The sequence below is a fragment of the Chiroxiphia lanceolata genome, chromosome 3 (genome assembly GCF_009829145.1).
Source record: "Chiroxiphia lanceolata isolate bChiLan1 chromosome 3, bChiLan1.pri, whole genome shotgun sequence".
Classification (NCBI taxonomy): domain Eukaryota; kingdom Metazoa; phylum Chordata; class Aves; order Passeriformes; family Pipridae; genus Chiroxiphia; species Chiroxiphia lanceolata.
In genome coordinates, this window is record NC_045639.1 from 9,893,580 (window position 1) to 9,910,627 (window position 17,048).

Sequence of the window (17,048 nt, forward strand, 5' to 3'; positions counted from 1 at the left end):
CCCTCTAGTTCCACTTCAGGGTTGCCCTGTATGTGCTCTGCACAAGCCAAACAACGAAGTAGCTGAGTGAACCTAGCTGGTATCCCAGTACATTTTGCAATGCCTTCAGTGCCCTCTTCCATGCGTGCAAAGCAAATATATTGAAAACAGTGAAAATATTCAGTGTCTGATTTGACACAGACCAAACACTTGCCTGAGGACCTCAGCATTGCCTGGCTCGTTTATGCTCGGAGAAGGCCTCTTCTTTACAGCCACAGTGTGACACATGCCTAAGTTAAATGCTGTACCTGCTAGTGCAGAGCACACTGCCAAGAGTTAGTCTTGTGTGTAAGAGCTAGACCAGTTTTGCAGAAATCACCACTTCTGTTTTTGAGCCTACAATATTTAGAGCAATAAATGTACTTGAGCTAAAAATGCTGGGACAATTCTCATAGCTTGGCTGGCACCTCATATGTTGTGCCCCCGGTCGGGGTGTGTGTTGTGAGCTAAGGAGACCTGCACTGTGCATGTAGCTGCTGGGTCACACTGCACTATGGGGTGCACAGCCACTCTACCTGTACCTGGCTCCTCTTCTCTCCATATGGCTGATTAGGGACACATTCTCACCCTTAATCTCCTTTCAGGTTAGTTCTGCCCTGACAAAAATTTGTCTGGCCTGTCTTTTTGCTATTTTGATTTTCTCCCCAGTCCACCTCTTTTTTAAAAAATACAAGTAAAATCAGGCTGTTATGGAAGGAAAATATGCCCAGAGGGCAAAATGCTTCAATAGGAGAAAAAAAAAAGAGAGAGAAATACTGCTCTCTTTGGCCTGGCAGTAGCCAGGAAGAGCTGTAAGTCTCCTGGGAGGTCTTGTTACTGAAGATCAAAGAGGCTCAAAGCAGAATTGCCTGCTTTGGAAAAAATCTCTAGAAAGCTCTTAGCTCAATCCACAAGCCATTTCCCATTCAGCAGCTTAGCCTGTTATATATCTTGTGAGCCTCCTCTAAAGCAGAGAACCAAAAAGTGTGGATTATGAAGTGGGATTTTGTGGCCCCATGTATATTTCCAAATACGTTTATTCTCTGAGCAGGTTGTAATTCTGAGAGCAGTGCTCTTGCAAGGCAGAGACAGAAGCATCCAGAAAAGTAACGTGTTGTGCTGCAAGTACAGTGTTCATAATTTTTACTCACAGGTGAGCTATAGACACGTGAGCAGAAAGGCATAAACCAGAACTACCTCATAACAAGAATGTATATCAAGAGATGGAGGCAATGGGCCTGGCCACTATTACTGAGCAAGTTAAGTCTAGATTTCCTTGGCACACAGGTGCTTTATTTCTTTTTTCAGCATAATTCTGCAATAAAAGCTCCCTTTCCTCTAGGCATTTGTGGCAGATGACTAGCAATAAGTGTAATTGCATAGCTAAGATATTGCTCTTGCTGCAGCTATTGGTTTCTTTCCTCAATAATGATACAGGCAAGAATGTTTGCACTTGGTCCTTCACAAGTACTCTGAAAATCAGAGAAGACTGAAGCATTTCCTGAGTTCAAAATAGAATAATGTATTCAAAAATTATATTCAGAACATCAGTATTCTGAATGAGGCAACAAATAGAAGACAGACCAAGTACCCACCAGCCTGATCAAGTGCTTAGCAGAAAGTGCTTCTGACTGTATTTTTAATGCATGGCTACAGTCAAAATATTTGACTTTGTTTATAGATGCCAAAAACATCTCTGAAATTTATCTTCCCAAGTGACTGGGTTTCTTCCAAGCAAAGATAAATAAATGCTTGTCTCAGAGTTCTCAGATCTCTAAGTGTTTCAGGTTGTCTGAATTCTTCACAACACAAAAAGCCACGTTGAGGCACCGGGAGACTCCTGGGGGAAGTATTCAGAATAATACTGTCAGTGTGTTGCCCCTCTCCACCTGACAGCTAGACCCACAAATGAAATGCAGTTCAACGCAGGCTGTACTGTGGGCAGGAGTTACATGTAAATCTGACCTTGGCTTGGAAAGCTACTGAAGTGACCTGAGCCACAGAGAGGAGACAACTGTGCTCTTCCAGAGAAGGCACACCACGTAGTGGGGTGTATCAGAGGCAGCTGTTCTTCTTGCATGTCTGTAGTCAACTGTTTTTTTCTGTTTCCAAGGGGTAAGCTGTGGGCTGGAGAACTGTGTCTGAGCTGGGGCATTCACCATGGAAGGGATGTAGGCCTGTTGGAGAGAGTCCCAGGGAAAGCGTGAGGTGGTCTGAGCCCTAGGAAACGTGTGCTGTGACAGTGAGAAAAAGAAGAGGTTGACTTTATTTAAACTATCCTGGAATTGCCTTCTCTGCCACCAGAACAACAGGGCTTGCAGTCTGCCCAGGAGGCTGCACACTAGTGATTCACACAAATATTTTCAAATTTCATATTAATGGTATTGACTACTGTGTGCCCTAAAGATACTGGTTGGTGAGCTGTCACTTGGAACATTTTAGGTGTGAACACATGCATTTTACCCTGCAGCAATTTTCCTCTGTGAGAATAGTGATATTATTAAAGTTTGCCCAGAGAGCCTTTCAGCAGTTCATTAAACACAGATGTGTATTTTGTGTAGTATTAAAGCAATTCACTCAGTAATTAACTAAATGTATGATAAGACATTATAACTAACATTGTTTCTCTTATACAAGTGGTTCTCATTTTTCTCAATCTAGTGTCCTCCAAGCTGATGGCATGGCAGGGGGAGGATCCACATCTAAATGGGATGGGGGCATATTGTTTTTGAAACCACTGCATGGCCCTGACAGACTTTCCACCCGAGCATGCCAAGTTCTCCTCCAAAGCAACCGCCTGCACCAGTTGCCAGTCTTCTCCCTCCTGTCTCCATTCTACTCCTTCCCAACAGCAATCTTGAGAATTCTCCATATTTTGCCTTAGTCTTTAGGACTTCCATTTTTCTCCTCCTTAGGTACCACATAGTTTCTCACTTCATGCTGATGCTGCTTCTCTTTTCCTCAAGGGCTGTTTGGGTAGTTTTGCAGCACTGTGGGTTGACCCATATTCCACAGTGGCTCTTCCATGTACCTTTATTCCCTGGGGCTGTTGGACAGCAGAGCCAGAGCTGGTCTCAGATATGCAATGGCCTCAGACTTAGGGGAGTTTTGTTAAGCCAAGGCTCCCTCATACAGGGACCTCTGTTCCCCTGAGATTCAAGGGATGTATTTATCATTCCTTGCCCTGCTCCACTGCTGTTCTCAGCTCTTTGAATTCCCAGCATTGCAATTGCACAGCAATTGCACAGCAGAGGGAAGTGCATCTTCAATTTTCAGGTCACAATACTTGCTGCAGGGGATCACCAAAACCTTGGTTGAGAAAAGCAGTAGTCAAAAGGTCTTATGTTATATAGCCACGTGGTTTCTGTCCTTATGAGGGAAAAAATCTTTTCTGAAGGATGGTGATGGGCAGGAATGCAGTGCTGCACCTCCTATGGCAACGGGGAGCAGCAAGGAGAGAGCTCCGGGCTGGTCTCTGTCTAGTGTAGCAGCTTGCAGGATGTGTAGCCATGGACTGTGGGGTGAGCTATGCAGAAAGTGGGAAGGAAGATGGATAAAGATGGCCCGGGCCATTTCTGCAGCTAAGTTTTTGTTGAGCAGCCAGATCTCAGGTGATCCCTCTGCTCAGTACATGGGAAAATCTGTGGCAAATTCAGGGAGATGCTGTATATGCAGAGTTTGCATCTTTGCCCTAGATGCAAAAAAAGAAAAAGTAATTATCCACAGAGCAGCCACCATTCATCAAAATCATAATTTCATTTCTGTTGTTCATAAAGGGTGGTATAATTTTGTTTTTCCTAGTGATTAATAAGACATAGGGCATCCACTGGAAAAATGGAGTACTTTATTACACCACAATGTCCAACATTCCTAAAGATATCTGGGATACTCCCTAAATTTAAAATGGACACACATCCTCAACCTCAAGATAGAACTGAATGTAATAATATGAATCAAGTCTTCAGCCGCTTCCCAGTATGTTGATTTGTAATCACAGAATGAAAGCTAATCAGTGTAAATCTTATTTTTGAATATTTTGGCCTTGATCCATTCTCATTCAAGAAGTTTTATTTTGTTCACTTCCACCAATAGAGAGTATATTGTTTGTAAGGTAAATAGAAAACCCCTAGATCAATCCACTTTTCCTTACAAATAGTTTGACTGGAGCCTCTTTGCCTTGTTAGTACAATGTAACCTGCAAAGCTCAGTGCTAGACAGAAAATAGAACAAGATGAGGAACTTGGCTCCTCTTCTGAGCACTTACTGTAATTTTGCTGCCAGATTTCTCCCACTGGGTTTGGAAATGGTGCTCTGTGTGTTGGTGATGAGCTGTAATGGGATCCCACAAAAGGTCCCCATGTCACTGTTTAATGTGGTGCTGAGCAGGAATCTGGGAATATGCTGACCATTATCTGTTTAGGCACTTGCAGCACTAAACTGGCAGAAAAACACCAGAAACATCTCACTTCTAGAGTTAAAATCTGACACCCACAAATGAACAGGGCGTTCAAGGGATTATAATTAGCAGCCTTCGTCTGCTGCACAGTTTATATAATTTCAGTGTTTTCAACTGGGAACAGTCAAACTGGACAATAGGCATATTAATAAACAATTTTTTTCTTGCATTTTCCCAAGGTATTATTTTCCCCTCTTGCTTAATGTAAGGAAGATGCCTTCAGACTCACTGCGACCAAGTTTGCTGGGGGGGGAGGCAGGGGCAGAGAAAATGGAGAAGAGATGGTTTTTCTTTGGCAGATTTTTTATAACTTCTAGATCCCACAAAAACAAGACACTGGTTCTCTTAGGGAAGGTATTTCTCTTGTTCTGTGAAATTTAATAATAATAATTCGAACACAGGAAAAAATTCCAACTTCCAGGTCTTTATGTCCTGGATCTCTTCACTCATCTGGCTGAGCCTGAGATTCAAATGCCTGGATGATGCACAACTCATCATTCATGCAGGAAGGAAACAGTGTGAAGAGAATCAGGAGAAACAGAAGCATGGAGAATTGTAGATACTCCTACAGACTTGTTGATGGAGTCACAGCAGAAGCAGAAACATGAATCAGTTTCCTGCTCTTTCCCCTCTTAGCCAATACATACAATTGTGCATTCTTGTTTTCATCCCAAGGTGAGAGCTTCCAATCCTGACCTGCCCTGTGGGAATGACAGTAGTGGAGACTGTGCAGTCCCTGCCTGGTCTTTGGGCAAAGGAGCTGGTTGGAGAAGGTGGAAGCACTGACAGGCTAAGCAGGGTAAGCAGAACTTCTGTTCCCTGGCAGGGTGAATTTTCCCCTGGAGCACTAATCAGCAATATATGGTGAAAAGCCTCCCTTGGGATCAGGAGACAAATACTGAAGGTGTTCGTGAGACCAGAATTAAAATATCCTGAGAGTATCCCAGAGCCTGGGACATGTTAGCGTTTTGCACATGACCTGGCAAGTGTTCTAAGAGATAGCAAAAATAATGGAGAGACAAAGAGAAGACTGGGGAACGTGGATGAGATTAATAATTAGTGGCTATGAAGAGGGTCTTCCAGGAAGAATTTTCGACCTGAATTTTATCCTGATGAGCGTTGAGAGGTTTGCATGGCAGCTGCAGGCACTTTGGGAGCACAGCAAACCCTGTGCAGCACTTGTGTGAGACGGTGCGTGTGAGTCAGCCGGCGCTGCACACCCCTCGAGTGGGCGGCCTGGCAGAACGAGGAGGGGCCCTCACGCTGGCTGAGTGAGGGTGTTACTCCCTGCTTCCCCTGAAAGATTCACAGTTCTCAACAGCTGATCCAAGTCAGTCTCACATAGCTGCTGAGACATCCACAGGAAACAAAGCCCTGAAGCAAAATGGGGAACCTCTGGAAGCTGCCAAGGATCTTAGACTGAGTGTTTTCTGCTTTTGGGAAGGAACCTGTTCCCATTTGAATAGCAATCACTCCAAGTGCTTCCAGAGCTTTATGAGGGCAGCTCTAGGCAGATGCATGCCCCACTTCTGCCTTAGAGATATCTAGTAAGGAGTGCTTAAACTCAAGCAAAAGGTCTGACATTACAATAGGACTGGATGATCTTAAGGGTTGCAACCTAAACAATTCTGTGGTTCTATGTTGATTTCAAAACATCATAACGAGATGCAGTACCCAAAAACCTCACAAAACTATAGACCTTTTGATGACTCCGGCTACAATTGTTTTCTCTGGCAACAGTCTCCATTTCATCAGCTAGTTCAAATGATTTTGGGAGTGGAATGGGAGGGTCTGTTTTCCTTATGATGCTTGCACTGCCCATCCCTGCCAGTTCATGGGCTTCCCCATGTGTTTTTGGGCTTCCATCAACATTACAAACGCTGTACCGTTCTTCAGGAGAGGCATACAGTTCAAGAACTTCTTGTGAATCTGTTACAGGTCAGTACTTGCTATTCTCACAATATCTGGAGCAAGTTTTTGATAACACCTTGGATAACTCATTTTTCTACTCCTTGTAGTTCCTGGCTGGTCTGATGATTAAACCAGTCTTTAAAAATGCATTCTTCTCAGGATTTAAAAAGAGTAATGGTTTACCTTCTCAGCATTATTCTTTTTTTTTTTTTATTTCACTCTCAGTGATAAAGCAGAAGGTACACTGGTTTTGAAGCTAGAAATATATTTCAGTAACCCTTTAAACATTTAAGGTTTTAAGTCTCCAGCATTAGTATATTTTTGTGTGCTATTTTCTCTGGTGTAATGGTTATCTGTGACTGCCGTATTCATAGGTAGAAATTTAAGATTCTTGAAACAATTTTCAACATATATTTTTGATGTTCAATAGGGCTTGGGCATCTGGATCCTTATAAGACTTCTGAAACATCCACAATCAATCCTGATCTCCATCTTCTGTTAAAATACTTGGCAGAGAAGGACTCAGTCTAAGGGTTTACAGTCTCCCACCCTGTTAGGGAACAGATATTTCTCCATGTGCCTGTTGTTCATACGATGAAGACAGCATATCTGACAAATAAAAAAAAAGAAAAAAAACACATAAGCTTTTGCTCTTGGCTTCCCAAAAGCAAAATACCTTCATTTGGCAAGGATTTTCTAGTTTCTGAAGTTTAGTGTTCAACTTCTTACCTTTGCAATAATATATATGATAAGAGCATTTTCTCCATGTCGTTCAAAAAGAGAAAAATACTCACAGTTTGCTTGTGAAGTGTGGCCATGCAATGACTAGCACTTTTATTCCGTGGTGGTGTTTTCTTCTGGGGATCTTTTCAAGTGGCCTGAAAATAAAGACTGAATAAAATTCTCTGCATGGATTTGCTATTGCTTGAAAATAGGACCTTTGAGGACACGATGTGCCTTCGTGAAGAAAGACCTCTGTTCTTTACTAAATGACAAATAGTAACACCATGGGCCATCTGGCCTAAAGACTATACTTTCCTGCCAGGGTTTATGCTGTCCTTCAAGCCCTGAAGGTCCCAAAATGTTAGCTTCAGCTAATGGTCTTGAACTATTCCATGGCACTTAAGCCATGGGATTCTTCCCTTGTAAAATGGAGGTGTTTGCACACCCTGAGTGGTTTCAAACACCTGCATAGACTTCAGATAATGAACTGGATATATTGTCCTTGATTGGATTATTAGAAATGTTGTTGGCAAACCAGAGGTTGTGTTCTGGTGCAGAACACCCTGAACATGCTGTTAAAAATAATCTCTTGGAATTGCTTACAAATGCTCAAGCAAATTTCAATGCAGTATTTTTTAAATTATTCACTTCACATAATTTAAATTGCATTGCTTTACTTAGGGTAGGGAGAGGGAAAATCTACTGTAAGTAGTTATTTTATTACTGGCTACGGACACTGGAAAAAAACCAGTAACTGAAGTTGAAGTTCCAGTGAAATTTCTTAACAAGGAAATTAAACATCTTTCTTAAGAGACTGTAGCTATTCTTCTTTGGGCTTACAAAAACTCTTTCTTTTTTTTATTTTTTTTTTTCCCCCAAAGCCCAGTAAACCTAATAGGTTTCTGCCTTGTTCTTTGGCTCTGTTATTGGAAAGAGAACGTTGGCCTCAGCAATGATCTCTTCTTGTGGACATGCTTCCATACGTGCCTTTGGGAGTAGCTACTGTTTTTCGTGCAGCTGCCTGAGCAGCATTTTCCACAAGCAGGCCAGACATCACCCTGACATTTGGGCCCTCATTTGTTGCTTGGACTGTTCATAGGCTGGGATCTGTCACTTAAATGCTGAGGAACAGAACAGGACTTGACTTGAGGAAAATAGTGTGTCTCACATTGCTTTCCTTTCTTCTCCTTCAGCGTGATATCTCAGGCTGCTGCTGAGATCTTCATTTGTTGATGGAATATTTCAACAGCTTCTTTAGAAGGATGCCAAGCAAGCAGAAAATAAAAGCATGCATTATGTATGTGAAGATACTAGTTCTCAATTTTTGTACAATTGCTTAGATCAGATCTTGACAGGATGTGGCTGTGAAGTTGTTCCACTGATTTCTAGTCAGTCTGTAATTACCTAGAAGTCTCAGGCTGTGAAAACACACCACAACATCAGCCAGGGTCCCCCCAGGACTACTACCTCATGGTTTGGGTAAACCACTATTATTAGAAATAAAAAGTGAAAACCACAGATAAGTAGGGAGCAATAAAAAAGAGGAACATATCAGCAGACTGTGTTAGAAATTATGCAACTTTCTGTCCCTGCTGTGAAAGACATGACTTACCAATGATTATAACAGGCAAAACAGACTCAGCTTGGGGAATTTACTTCTATTTATTGTCAATTAATAAAAGAGTAGGACTAATCTACACATCTCCCTTCCTCCATGGCCTCAATTTCATTCCCAACATCTTACCTTCTTCCCCCTGAACAGTGCAGGGAGACAGAAATGGGGGTTGTGGTCAGTTCATAACACACTGCCTCCGCTGCTTCTTTCTCCTCCCACTTTTTCCCCACTCCAGCATGAGGTACCCTGACCCAGTGTATAATCCATGAGAAAAAGTCCTTCACAACCTTCTCTAATGTCGATCTTTCATGAACTGCTCCAAAGGGGGTCATTTCTACAGGGTGCAGTCTTTCAGGATCAGAGTGCTACAGTGTGGGTCCCCTGTGAGGTCACAGGTCCTGCCAGGAAACCTTCTCCTGAGTAGGCTCCTGTTCACAGGCCACAGGTCCTGCCAGGAGCCTGCTCCAGCACGGGCTCTCTGCAGGGTCATGGTTTCCTTCAGGGCACATCTACCTGCTTCTTTGTGGGGACATCCATGGGCTGCAAGGGCACAGCTGCCTCACCATGGTCTGCACCATGGGCTGCAGGGGAATCTCAGCTCTGGCAGCTGGAGCACCTCCTCCCCCCTTTCCTCACTGGCCTTGGTGTCTGCATGGCTGATTCTCTCTCACTTTCTCACTCCCCTCTACCAGCTGCTGTTGCTCAGCATTTTTTATCCTTTCTTAAGTATGTTATCACAGAAGTGCTACCACCATCACTGATGGGCTCAGCTTTGGTCAGCAGCTGGCACTGGCTCTGTCTGACATGGGGCCAGCTTCTGGTGACTTCTCATAGAAGCCATCCCTGTAGCCCCTCCACTACTGAAACCTTGCCATGCAAACCGAATACATACAATATTTTACAGTGTGGTGATACCAGCCCACTTCACTGCTTACTGTACCTACAACTTATGCCAGCTCCAATTTGGATTGCTACAGTGTCTGCACAAAGTGAGGATGAGCCCATGGTGAAAGTAGTCCTGAGAGTGGCTGTGAAGATTTGGGGATCCAAAGAGTTCACTGAAAGGATTGGTAATAAAGCAATATTTCTCACTGTCCTTCTTGGAAGTCATTGCAAATGACTACTCCCACTACCATCAGGCATGAATGCTGCTCTGTGTGGTCACTTTAAAACTGAAGGAAGAGATGGAGCATGGGCAATGTGCTCAGTGCTAGTTTCTGGCTTGGCGTGTTTTTTTCATTTGTTTCATTTTGTTCTACCAATGTTTGTAGACAATACAGCCTGCTAGTCCAGATTTTCCAACATACTTGAACACCTAAGAATAGATAAAAGGATATATAACACCCACGGTAAAGCCTTTCAAATATGTATTACAACTTCTAGTACCTTAACATAACTAATTATGATACCCAGCAGAAGCAGCTGGGACTCAGGAGCTGCAAGTTGCCCTGAACCTGCAGCAGGGTACGTGTGACAGCTCTCAACAGATTATGCTCCTTTTCACATAGAAATTACTGATATATTGGTGCCCACCACTGTATTGAGGGCATTATTAAACTTTGAATTCCAGATGGAGCAGACTGGGGTTTCAACCAGATTTCAAACAGCAGATTTTACATGATGTTTCATGAGTGAGCTGAAGCTTGAGGAGAATAATTACAGCTTCCTTCGTAAACCACAAGTCTTAATATGTTTGATGAAGTACCAAATATTACACACTGAATGATTATGAAGATCATAGAATTATAGAATCATAGAACAGTTTGGGTTGGAAGGGACATTTAAAGGCCATCACATCGGCAGTAATCAGGGACATCTTCAAATAGATCAGATTGCTATGAGCCCCATCCAATCCGACCTTGAATATTTCCAGGCATGAGGCACTTATCACTTCTCTAGGTAGCTAGAGTTGTTTTATCATTCTCATTATAAAAAAATGTTTCCTTATATCTAGCCTAGATCTACCCTCTTTTAGTTTTAAACCATCCTATGACAAGAGACTCCACTAAAATATTTGCCCCCATCTTTTGTCTAAGACTCTTTCCAGTATTGAAAGGCTACAATAAAGTCTTCCTGGTGCCTTCTCTTCTTCTAGGTCTCTCAGTCTTTCCTCACAGAAGAGGTTCCATCCCCTTGATCACCACGCAGCCTGGATTGGTACCAGGGTTTGCCCAGGAGCAGGCCCTTGCACTTGGCCTTGTTAAATCTCATGAGGTTCCCATGGGCCCACCTCTCGAGTCCATCCAGGTCCCTCTGGATGCCATCCCATCCCTCAGGAGTGTCAATCTCACCGCTCAGCTTGGTGGCCTTGGAAAAACTGCTGAGAGTGCACTCGATCCCACTGCCTGTGTCATTATATAATATAAAATACAGGCCCTTTTAAGTCCCTGAGAGTGAGCAGAACTTGAGCAGTGCAAGCGGTCAGGTCCCAGAGGCACAGAGACAGATGCTGTTTTTGTTAGCACTTTCCCTGTGTGCTCCTGGAAAAAGGAGAGAGGAAGACTTTTTGCTTGCCCTACAGAGAGTTGGAGGTGCTGAAGCTGGTACTGGCAGCATAGCTTTTCACATCCTCTTTGACAGCGTGCTCATGCTTACTTACCACACCCAAGAGAAAAGGGTCTGATATTCCCCTCAGTGTGCTGGGATGTCTGAGGCAGAAAGTTCAGACCTGTCTGACAGTTATTCTGCCTGTTTGTTCTGTATTTCAGACACTGACATAAAGCAGCTCAGCTGCCCTGTCCCAGGTCACCTCCACCAGTTCACAGGACTGGTAGTTGGCAGACTTCTTTTTTCTTTTAATTTTTTTTTCAGTGTTGCATTAATTTTAAATTTCCTCAATCTCTGACACGCCAGGGAGAAAAGAAAATCTCATCACGTCTTCTCTAGAAATGTAGTTTAAAGAGGATATGACAGTACATTTTAATTTTTTAAAAGTTCTCTCAAACAAAGTGAATATTTATTTTGTGCCTGAAAGCATCTATTTTTTGAGCCATAACTTCTAATGTCTGTTATTCATAGTGTACTCTTTGGCTTCTTGACATTCCCTAGAGATGTCCCAGTCCCTGGCAACATGTCATTCTTATTAGGACTGATTTATATGGACCCTGAGTGACTCCTGGGAAAACACAGCGGTCTCTCTCAGGAAGACAAGGCAGGCCTGTTCTCATTGTTGCTGTGAGAGAAGCAGTCCCCCAGTACCAGCTCTTAGCACTCCAGCCTCTTAGTTTTGTGCTGCTATGGTGGGCAACTGACATGAGACTTGACTTCTTGCTTGATTCTTCACTACATTTGCTATCTCACGAATAAGCCTTTGGTCCATAAGCTGAGCTTGGGTGTTGCTCAAACGAGTCATGCAGATAGGAAGCAAGTGAATGTAAGGTGCTTGGCTACCAGAGAGCAGGACAGTCCCAGACAACACTCCAAAAGGTAACGAACTTTGTGGCCGCAAGTTCCCCAGCTTATAATGCATCCTTGACACCAGCACAGGAAAGAGGCAGAACCAAGTGAGTCAGTGCAGGATGGATGAGAACTGTTTAAGCTGTCTTTTCATGCTGGCTCTGTGTCATCTGCATCCCCAGCACTGACTGCTAGAGCTTATTTAACAACTTAAGCATAGGCAACAGGAAGCTGTCCTGAGGGTCCTGGAGTCATTGCAAAAATTGAGGTACTGCAGGTAGATAAATAATCTGTTGGTCTGGCATGCACCATTAAACTATATATATAAAATATCTGTATGGAGTGACTCTATGACACACACTGCTCTTACTCCTTTAAGTACAGTGTTCCTAAAGAAAGAAAATAAAGACACCAAATAGCCAAAGAAGCAATTCCAATTTAGACCCTATAGGTTTAGTGCTGGTAATGCCTTTGTCCTGTACAGAATTTCTGCCTTCCTTTGGGGTAAGTGGTATCTTTCGGGGTGACAAGTATCAAAGTTGACTGTTCTGTTCTTTGTTGACTATACTCATGCTCCAGATGGAGGCAGGAACATGAGCCTGCAAGTAACAGCTGGCAGCTTTATTTCATTTCCTGCTGCCATGTGACAGTGCGAGAAGTCTTTGCAAGAGGAGGTCTGTAGATACGAGTGTCCAGCTTAACTGCAGTAGCTGTTCCCATATGATTTCTCACTGCACCCTCCATTTCACATCAGGTCTCAGGAAAATCCAGTGTTGGATACCTGTAGTGAAGCCTGGTGCGACGGACCCCCTGTGATTTCCTGTTCTTGGAATCTGCTCATGCCTGCACAATATTGACAACAGGACTTGTACTAAGACCCTGAATTGGTCAAGTGTGCTGTCTCTGCACTGGCACTGCCAGAGCAAGTGTCCCTGTCTCCCAGCAGCAGCTCTTCAGAGCCAGAGTCCATTGTGCACCTGGGTGCTAGCAGCATCTGATTTCTGGAGACAGCAGCCTTTGCTTAACAAATGATATGTGTGAGACAGATGGAGAATGTTTTTTATGGCCAGTAATGGGAAGGAGAACAAATAAATAATGTGAAGAGGAGACCAGTTGCTTTTTTACTACTGCTGTATCTCTGCTGCTGCCATACAGGAATCAACTATGATGTATTTGGTGCCAGGTAACAATAATATTTAGATTTCAGAGGAAATGTGAGGTGGAACAGGAGTCAGATGAATGTTACCCTGGCTGAGAGGTATCTTTGAGGAGCCTCCTGAGCCTGCCAGATCCTGCTTTGCATATATGTTTATTGCCTTGTATAACTGATTGACTACTGTTCTGATTGCACAACCTTCAAACCAGGTGCCTGGCAGTAACCATCTATTTCAAGAGACATGTAAATGATTTTCTGTCCTGCCTGGAATTCAGTATGCCTTAATGGAGCTGGCCACAGGAAAGCTTCAATCTATTTCCAGCTTTCACTTTGGCAGGTTATTGATGTTTACCTCAGTAACACAAGAGAAATGATGGCAGTAGTCACATTAACCTTTCCAATCAGCTACATGCTGGTTTCACATTGCTCTGCTAAGAGCCTGGCAGTGGCTTTGGGGAGTCACAGATGCCATCTCAAAACAATTAAATACCAAGGAATGCCATTCCATTCTTTTGGCTTAATTAGCAGTACCACTGTGCAATTGCATGTTAAGTGTTTGAATGGCCAGTGCACCTGCTCATTTTTCTGCATGATTCTCAGCACAACAAGCAATTGAAAGGCCCATGCTGACCAGCCATGCGTCAAAAGTGGAAGAATAACCAGGTAGAGAAACCAGCAAGCGCTCTAGATCTAAATGCTGCCATATTTTTTTATTGGGAAGAAAACAAGGGTTTCACCTGGTGCTACATCACAAAATGTTTTTAGACACAGCACCTTTACAGCTGCTGTAAATCTGTCATGCATATCCCTGATAATGTGGACACCTGGGATTCTCATGTCACCACTTCTATAACACTGATGCTTATGCCCAAATAAGAAGAAATGTCAAGTACCCAGAACTCCTGAAGAAAACAAATGATCAGTCAAATGTGAGACAAATGGACTAAAGAAAGAGAGAGAGAGAGACAGAGAGGCAGAGAAAGGATACTGATCAGGGCAGGAATGTTCTTTTACTACAATTCAGTGAGCAGATGTACTAAACACCCGTTGAAGATTTCAAAGTACTGAAAGCTGACTGGTTTCAGTAGTTCTGTAGCAGCTCTAGGTTAGCAAAGAGCTGTATTGTCTTTGTCACTCTCCTTGGCATCTGATCTTTGGTCCCAGAGATACACTCTGTAGCAATATTGGAGTTTTACAGCATAGGAGCCTCCACAGACCGGCACAGCAGAGGAGGAAATGAAACACCATGCAAACCGTGCTGGTTTTGACTTCTTCACAGTGGCTGGTATGGGGCTGTGTTTTGGATTTGTGCTGAACACAGGGTTGATAATACAGAGATGTTCCCATTATTGCTGAGCAGGGCTTACACAGAGCCAAGGCCTTTTCTGCTTTGCATAGTGCCAATGTCGAGGAGGCTGGAGGTGCATGTGAGGCTGGGAGGAAACACAGTCAGGACAGGTGACCCAAACTGACCAAAGGGATATTCCACACCATATGACATCATGCTCAGTATATAAAGTGGGGGGAAGAAGGAGGAGGGGAGTGACAGAGTGATGGCATTTGTCCTCTCAAGTAGCTGTTACACGTAATGGGGCCCTGCTCTCCTGGAGATGGCTGAACACTTGCCTGCACATGAGAAGCAATTAATTAATTCTTTGGTTTGCTTTACCTGTGTGCAGGGCTTCTTGCTTTTCCTATTAAACTGTCTTTATCTCAACCCATGAGTTTTCTAGCTTTTACTCTTCCAATTCTCTCCCCAATTCTGCTGGTGTGGGAGTGACTGAGCAGCTGTGTGGGGTTTGGTTGCTGGCTGGGCTTAAACCACAACACAAACACAGGTAGGAGCAATAGGACAGCCTTTGCAAGGGAATAGCTGATTTTGCTGGCACAAAACAAAGGACAGACCACCTGGGAGATGGTGTGCCAGTTACTGCTGACTGGCTGAGGACCAGGGTTTTGGCAGAAACTCTAAAAACACCCTGGTTTTAAAAGGCAGCAGCACTCTGGCAAGGTATACCCTCACAGCCTCATGGATACTGTTGATAGCATCCTCCGGCATCTTTAATGACACCTTGTTGAAACAGGATTCTTGATGGTGCTCATCAGTCCCCAGTGTGTACAAAAGCAAACTGTTAAAGTGCAGGTTTCCATGGAGAATCTATTATACTTTCTCCTTGCATATCTGAAGTTCCTACCAAGGAGGAGCCAAAGCAGAGTCACGCATTGCTTTTACAATGGGAAAATGTACACTGGGGAGTGACTTTAGAGATTTACAGGCAATGAACCAGTGTTATCAGTTGTTAAATTTCTCAGTCTTGCAGAAACAAATTAACTAGATTGAGACTTATTATTCAAAGATAGGAAAGCCCTAAAAAAAAATCACATCTCCTCTGAAATTTTGTCTGCTGGTGTTAGAGTGCACTATTCTTCCTTCATTGGAGCAGGTAGGCTGCCCTTGCATGGTCCATTATCAGCCTGCATTGGTGTCCCTCTCAGTGGCAGCACTGTTCACACATCAATGGCCAAGACCGGCTCAAATCAGTTATCAGATATGACGGGATTTTTTTTCCCTGCCCTGAGACAGCAAAGAAATAGCTGATAGCATCACCTTGCTGAAAGTATTGCAGTGCAGGACAGACCTGATACGTGTCTCACAGGAGTGCAGTGGGATACTAAAAGCACCAGGCTGTCTGATGGATGCCTGTGGAGTGATGCTTTTCCACCTTAGCTTCCTCATCACAGGGAGAAGGGTCATTGCAACATGTTTTAACAGCACATTCTGGGCTGGTCCTGGTTTCTTTTCCCCACCAAGGGTACATCCTTTCCTGTCTACTAACCAGGTGCTACCAGTGACTTGAATCATCTGCTTTCCTTCCATCTTCTCATAGCATCACCCACACCAGCTTCTTGCTCAGACACCAAGCACTAGCACTAGGTGCATTTCTTGGACCCCAGCCGCTAAGACAAAACTTTTGTAGGATACTGTCTCAGTTTAAGGAGACTGGAGTGTTTTGCTAAGGAGGATGAGTTATGAGGTAGACCAAACTCCTCTCTCTCAGCAATCGTAAATCCGAAATTAAGAGGCTCCAATCCAGGAAGTATGGAAAAAGGAAGAAATAACAACCCTTTATTAAAGGATATATGTATATTGGCAAAAACAGCAAAGGAACACAAACCCAACTAAACAATAATCCTGTACCCAAAAAGTCCCCTTCAAAAAGGAGACAGTCTGATACTTCTCTGTCCTCTTGTGCGATTCTAATCATAGTTGGCAGGGAGCCCTGTTGGATCACTGGTGGTCACCACGTGGGGGCCCCGGATTGCAGAAGCCGAAAAATGGAGATTTTTCCCCCCCCACACCAAGGAGGGGAAGGGGAAAAAAGGGGAAGGAAGGGCAGTTTCTTTCCCACTAAACTCATGCTGTCTGCGGCTGGCTGTAGACAGGACTCCCCCTTTTTTGTCGAAGAGTACAAACTCTACGATGAATTTTAAGCATATTCGGGCTGGAGGCAGGGGCAGCGCGCAGGCAAGCCAAGGCCAGAGAGCGGCCAAATAACCAGGCTAAATGGCCTCAAAGCTTTTCCAATACACACCATTAAGGCAGAAAGTGAAGTGCTACTTTCTAAGGAGAGGAGGGGAGGAAAAAGTCCCCACCCCCTACCCAGCCCCAGAGAGGGCTATCAGGCTGGAATGTAGTTCTGCCAGCCAGCTCCTTTGTGTAGGTAATCACCCAAGGCAGAAAACTGTCCTCTCCATTCAACATCCCTCCCCCA

General features: G+C 43.8%; 1 long non-coding RNA gene across 1 annotated transcript; it reads right to left on the minus strand.

The window, feature by feature from the left end:
• Nucleotides 1-10,902: 10,902 nt before the first annotated feature.
• LOC116785228 lies at nucleotides 10,903-16,346 on the minus strand. Its single transcript, XR_004356434.1, has 3 exons — nucleotides 16,259-16,346; nucleotides 15,958-15,965; nucleotides 10,903-10,913 (listed from the first exon to the last, which is right to left on the minus strand). It is a non-coding gene; the product is annotated as an uncharacterized LOC116785228 (long non-coding RNA).
• Between the last annotated feature and the right edge of the window lie 702 nt (nucleotides 16,347-17,048).